The sequence below is a fragment of the Gopherus evgoodei genome, chromosome 8, assembly GCF_007399415.2.
Source record: "Gopherus evgoodei ecotype Sinaloan lineage chromosome 8, rGopEvg1_v1.p, whole genome shotgun sequence".
Taxonomy (NCBI): domain Eukaryota; kingdom Metazoa; phylum Chordata; order Testudines; family Testudinidae; genus Gopherus; species Gopherus evgoodei.
In genome coordinates, this window is record NC_044329.1 from 39,576,628 (window position 1) to 39,582,649 (window position 6,022).

Below are 6,022 nucleotides of genomic sequence, written 5' to 3' on the forward strand. Positions count from 1 at the left end.
ATCGAGGAGACAGGAAGAGATGGCAGTGCCGCAGAATAGCCAGCAGCCCCAGTGCTTGGGAAAGCCTGTAGGATCCATGCCCACTCCAGCGCTTTGCTAGGACTCCCCTCTGAGCTCTGACTGCTCTGCTCCCAGCTCTGTTAGATCCTGCCACGGGCAGTCAGTGGGTTCATGCACTGCCAGAGGGTGTGAGCGCTCTGAGCAAGGGCCAGAGCATCAATTGCCCAAACTCTGCCCCAAGCCTCCAAACCTTGACCCCCCTTTCATCTGAGAGGTCATGACCCCAACCTGTGAGGGTCTCACACACACACAGGCCTCTGGCTCCCGAGACAGAGCTGACTCAATCAGACACGGATTGTCCCTGGCCAGACAAAAGCAAGCCCTGTCCATGGGCATCACTGACTCCATGCCTGCCAGCCCCTCTTCAGGTAAGTTGGGCAGAGGAGCCAGCACATAGCTCTGTTTGGGATTTGTGCTTTGTTGGCAGGGAGGACATTGCCATTTGCTGTGTCCAGAATCTCAGCCCGTCCCTGGTGGAGGGGTGCTGGGGAACACAGATACCTATAGTGCAGCTGGCCCTCTCCCTAGGGAAGGTTCTCTGATGCTGGCCAGCTCGAGCAGGGCTCTGCTCTGCTACGGGAAGAAGAGCATCAGAATCTCCAGGACTGTAGGGAGGGCATGAGAGAGGTCAGCATGACTCACAGACAAGTCCAGAGAGGCAGCATCTGGGACACAGCCCCCAGCCACATGCATTCCAGGACAGACAGGCTCCCAGCTGTGCTCCCCACACTGCCTGGGGAGATTGCCCACGCAGCTTGGAGGGGCAGCCCCTGTCCCTTCGAATAAGGCCTCTCTCAGATACCTTGGGACTCTGCAAGGCAGGGGCTGTCTCTCCCTGTGTGTCTGTGCAGCACCCAGCATGACAGGGTCTTGATCCTGCTTGAGGCTTCCGTAACGCAAACCATAATAACACTAGCTCTCATCTGCTCCCAGCTCAGGGCTGCCAGCAAAGCTGCCTCTATCCCAAGTCCCAGGACAGAACTCAGGAGCCCTGTCTGCAGCACCATGCAGCTGCTGTGAGGTCATTTTCCCATGAATCACACTGCTCTGCACCAAGCCAGCTGCGCTGACTCCACGGCCACCAGCAGGGTTTCCAGTTCCTCCATTTCCCCCTATTGTTCAGGGCAGACTTCCTTCCTTCCTGCTGCTCACATTCTCCCACGCAGCCCCTTCCCGCCTCCCTGCAGGAGCCCTGTCGGCCCTGCACAGGGAATGTGCGGCACTGGGAATGGGTAGGTGTGCATCTGTGCACAAGTGTGTGCTAGTGTGTCTGTGAGCGTGTGATGTGTGAGGCTGTGAGAGTCTGTTGGTGTCTGAAGCAACATGTAGCCATGCATGCGTGCCTGTATGGCACTGTTTCAGTGTGGGTGCTGTTGTGCAGATGTATTTGTGCATGTGCAGATGTGGTGAGAACAGAGGATACATTAATTTGTCCAGAACTAATTAGCTAAAAAGCCTGGTATGCCAATTAACCTGGAGAGCTCTCCCCCTCATAGCAGGAAGCACAGCTGTTTACGTGTAGGACCTACACTAAATACCATGAATGTTTTTAATGCTATTCAGTTAGGGAAAGGTGCCCAGGCTAGAGCAGGCCTCTACATCAGCGGGAACATTTGCCAGAACCAAGGCTGTGTTGGCATTCAACCGTCTGGACCTTCTCTGGCAGGCCCATTTCTATAGTATGGAAAGGGAAACCTAGTCTGCTGAGAGGAGGCAATAGCAAAGCTGGGTCCCAAGCCTGCCTGTGGCTGTGGTTTTATAAATCGCACTTTCTTACCAAAACAGGCCCTCTCTCCTCTGTCAGCACAGGAGGGCCCCAAACAACTAGGCAGAGACTGTGCAGGGCAATGGTGAACCAGCCAAGCAGCCATGGAGGCCAGGAAAAAAACATTTACCTGTAGGAAGCCGCCTCCCTGCCATATCAGTTGCCAGAGAGTATTGGCTGGCAGGTTGGGGGCTTTCTCAGCCCCCCAGTACCGGGGGCATTGGCTGGTGGGGACTGATTCTCAGCCCCCTGGTACAGGCACCAGGGTGTATTGGCTGGTGGGGGGGGGATTCTCAGCCCCCCAGTACAAGGTGCCAGGGGGCATTGGCTAGCGGGGGGGGGATTCTCAGCCCCCTGGTACGAGGTGCCAGGGGGCATTGGCTAGCGGGGGGGGGGGATTCTCAGCCCCCTGGTACGAGGTGCCGGGGGCATTGGCTGGTGGTGGGGATTCTCAGGCACCAGGCGGCATTGGCTGGCAGGGGGGATTCTCAGCCCCCGGTACCAGGCAGCAGTGGGCTTTGACTGGCGGGAGGGGGTTCTCAGGCCCCCCGGTACCAGGCGCTAGGAGGCATTGATTGGCAGGAGGGGGTTCTCAGGCCCTGCCAGTACCAGGCAACAGAGGGCACTGGCTGGCAGGGGAGTGGGGGTTTCTCAGCTCCCCACAACCAGGGGGTATTGGCTGGCGTGGGGATTTCTCAGCTCCCTAGTAGGAGATGCCAGGAGGCATTAACTGTTGAGGGGGAGGGGTTTCGCAACTCCCCAATACCAGGCCCAGGATGCATAGACTGGGGGGGTGGGGGATTTCTCACCCCCGGACCAGGTGCCAAGGGGTATTGGCTGGCGGGTTCTCAGATCCCTGGTACCAGGCGCCAGGGGGCATTGGCTGCGGGACGGAGGGAGCGTGGAAGCTGACTGCCCCTGCCAACCGTCCAACAGAATGAGAATGTTTCCTGCAGACCAGGAGAACAGAACCCCCCGCCCCTGGCCCGGCTGCCGGAGCCCACAGACACCCAGACGGGGAGCGAACCGCGCCAGTCACCGCTCCCGGCCGTTAACTCTGGAGCCGAGCGATGTCGAGTCCGAGGATGGCCGCCCCCTTCGCGCTGTCACAGCCGAGCCCCAAGGAGGAGCCGGCCCGGCCCGGCCCAACCCCGCCGACCCCTCCGCGCCGCCAGTCCTGCCTGGCAGAGCCGCTGCCGCGGGCGGTGCCCTGCGCCCCCTCCGGAGCCCGGAGCCCCTCACCTCTCGCCCTGCAGCGCCGTCCGGGGAACCCAGCGCAGCCGCCAGTCCGGGCCGCCCCTCGGGCACAGGGCTCTGCGATGCTCGCCGGGCTCAAAGGAACTGCGGCTGCGGCTCGACAGCAGGACTGGACCCAGCGCCCTCCCCCGGCCGTCCGGCCCCTCCCCTCGCAGGCACTTCCTCGCCATCCACCGGCCGCTGTACTCTTGTCCCCGCCCCGCACTGCCCCTGCCCCGTCCCACGGCACTGCCCCCTGCCCGCCCCCCCGCATTGCCCCTGCCCCCCCTCCTGGACACTACCCCTGCCCTCCCCTGCATTGTCCCTCCCCCTCCCTCTCCGGGCACTGCCCTGTCCCCCCCTCCCTGACCACTACCCATGCCCCCCCTGCATTGCTCCTACCCCCTCCCTCCCTGGGCACTGCCCCCCCCCCGCATTGCCCCTGACCTTCCCTCCCCGCAGCACTGCCTCCTCCCTGCCTGGCACTGCCCCCTGCCTCTGTCCTTCCTCTCCCATTCACCAGTTCATAGATTCATAGACTCTAGGACTGGAAAGGACCTCGAGAGGTCATCGAGTCCAGTCCCCTGCCCTCATGGCAGGAGCAAATATTGTCTAGACCATCCCTGATAGACATTTATCTGTTCCTGCCCTTGCCCCTTCCCCCACCCTTCCCACATTGTCTCTGCCCTCCCACTCCCCTCCCCTCCTGAGTACTGCTCCTTTCCTTCCTTCCTCTGGCACTGCGCCTGTCCCTGCACTTCCATTCCACTCTCTTTGCTGCCCTATCCCCTGCCCTTCCTCTATCATCCACCAGCCCATCTCCACCTCTGCCCTCCTCGCATTGCCCCTGACTCCTCTTTCCCTGGGCACTGCCCCCTGCCACTGCACTTTGACACCACGCCCCTAGGCACTGCCCCTACTCTTCCCCTCCCATCCATCATCCCCTGCCATTGTTCCAGCCCCCACCCCCGCTGCCCAGGCACCATCCCTGCCCCTGCATTTCCTCTCATATCCACCGGCCTCTGCCCCTTCATCTGTCGCTGCCCTGTCCCCGCATTGGATCTGCCGATCTGCCCCTGCCTCCCACTCTGTCCATGGCCTGCCACTTTCCCCTGGCCCTTCTCTCTCCTTCTCAGTCTGTTTCTGGCAGTCGATCTCTGAAGCCTTCAGTATAAGCTGCTGTGGGGTGAGGATACCGGGCTCAGCAGGACCATGGTCTGGTGCGTGAGGGGAGGGGAGAGTTACTGGGCTAGAAGGGCCATCGATCTGAGCTGGTGGGGCATGGGAGTCTGAGGTCTGCTGGAGGGGGTCCCGGGACCCCCAGGCAGCAGGAGGGAGCCAGAGCCGATGCAGTGCTGGGAGGGCCAGTTGCAGATGGAAGTGGAACCATTGTTTACACTGAAGCCCTAAACTCATCAGTGGGTCCCTCCCAGGCTGTAGCTTGGGAAGGCCTGGCTTTGAGTCTTGCTCTCCTGACAGGCGTGACTCACTCGCCCATCCAGCCAGCCCAGGGAGCCCAGGTGGCAGGTTTCCCCACAGAGAGAGGCCACAGGGACAGTTCCAGCTCATGCCGGGGTCCTACTGAGCACAGTGCTCTGGCCCCTGCCAGCTTGGTGCAGCCTGGGCTCCTGCCTCCTTGGCATGGGAGAGCTCAGACTGGGGCTGAGGCACTTGCTGCTGCTGCGCAGTGTATGACACACTACCCCAAGCTGAGCCCCATGCAAACATGAGCAGTGTGCTGGCCTCCCTCTCGCTGGATGCTGAGTGGTTATGGCTGCTTGAGGAATGAGGTCCCGTGAGCTGGCCAGATCCCTGGGGCTTCAGCTTTGGGTATGATGGTGCTGACAGAGCAGCTCTAGGCACTCTCTATCTGTGGCCCCACAAAGTCACAGGACCTCCTGGTCAACCTCCTCCTCACCCTGGCTAAAATGGCCATCTACGCAACCAGGGAGAGGAGGTTGGCCAGTGGAGACTCCTGTGACTGTGGGGCTTGTTTCAGAACCTTAGTCCATTTACGTATCCGGGTGGAGTTCCTCTGGGTGGTGTTCACTGGCTCCCTTGACGCCTTCGAGAAGCAGTGGACTCTGTCCGGGGTTCTCTGCTCGGTGTCCCCATCAGGCTCCCTTCTTATGACCCTCTGACCGCACTCCTGTCCCTGTTCTTTTATTAGTTGTCCCTCTAAATCAGTTGGGTTCTGAGGTCTTGTAGATCCTCCCCTTAGGCTGGGGGGGATCCTTTAGTATTGGGTGGGCTTCCGCCCGCCCAGTTCCCAGAAACCCAATAGGTACATGCTGCTGGTGGAGCTCTTGCATTGTGTGAGCTCCATGGGAAGCAGGGGATGAGCTAGCTAGTGCCGCCTCTGCCCCTCATGGCGGACGAGGGGTTGCAGCTGGAGCATGGCTGGGCCTGGTTTCTCCTTCACCCCTAGGGCACAGGAGTCCCCTAGCACTCCCAGCCCAGCTCCAGAGCTGCTTTCACACAGTCCAGCTGGCTCTGCTCAAATGCAGCCCCTTGCAAGAGCCCTGTGCAGCCTGGGGATTGCACCACTGCCGCCCTGTTACCCAACCCCAGCCACAGGGTGAGGTGAGTGCTGAAGGGAGAGGCTATCTGTTGGTGGGGGGATGGAGGCTGAGTTTCCGGCCAGTCTCACAATATCCGTCAGCCCCTCCTAAGGCTGCTAGCAAGGTGGAGGAGTACTCTACGTCCATTCGGGATTGCTCAAGTGCCCAGCTCCCCACACTGCAGCCCTGGGTTTCCCTGGCCCAGGGGCTCAGGCCCAGCAAGCAGGGAGTGGGGTTTGCAGCTACGGGTGAGAAGCTGAAGGAGGCCTGCCATGTGGAAGTCTGAATTGTGCCACTGGGGCAGAGGTTCAGCTTCTCCTTGTCACTGGTTTGTTTCCACTTTGGACGCAGCAGAAGCGGGACTCTCTGTAAGGGCTCAGAGCTCAGTCTAACCGGAGCC

At 60.7% G+C, this 6,022-nt stretch overlaps 1 protein-coding gene across 4 annotated transcripts in view; it reads right to left on the reverse strand.

Annotated features, from left to right (window-relative positions):
- Nucleotides 1–3,151, reverse strand: part of ARAP3 (ArfGAP with RhoGAP domain, ankyrin repeat and PH domain 3) — a 59,768-nt gene extending 56,617 nt beyond the window's left edge. For 3 of the 4 annotated variants that reach the window (XM_030573102.1, XM_030573101.1, XM_030573100.1), the window contains exon 1: nucleotides 3,068–3,151. The gene's annotated coding sequence lies outside the window, so the exon portion shown is untranslated. The remainder of the gene's footprint in view (nucleotides 1–3,067) is intronic. The other variant, XM_030573104.1, reaches the window with a different exon arrangement.
- Between the last annotated feature and the right edge of the window lie 2,871 nt (nucleotides 3,152–6,022).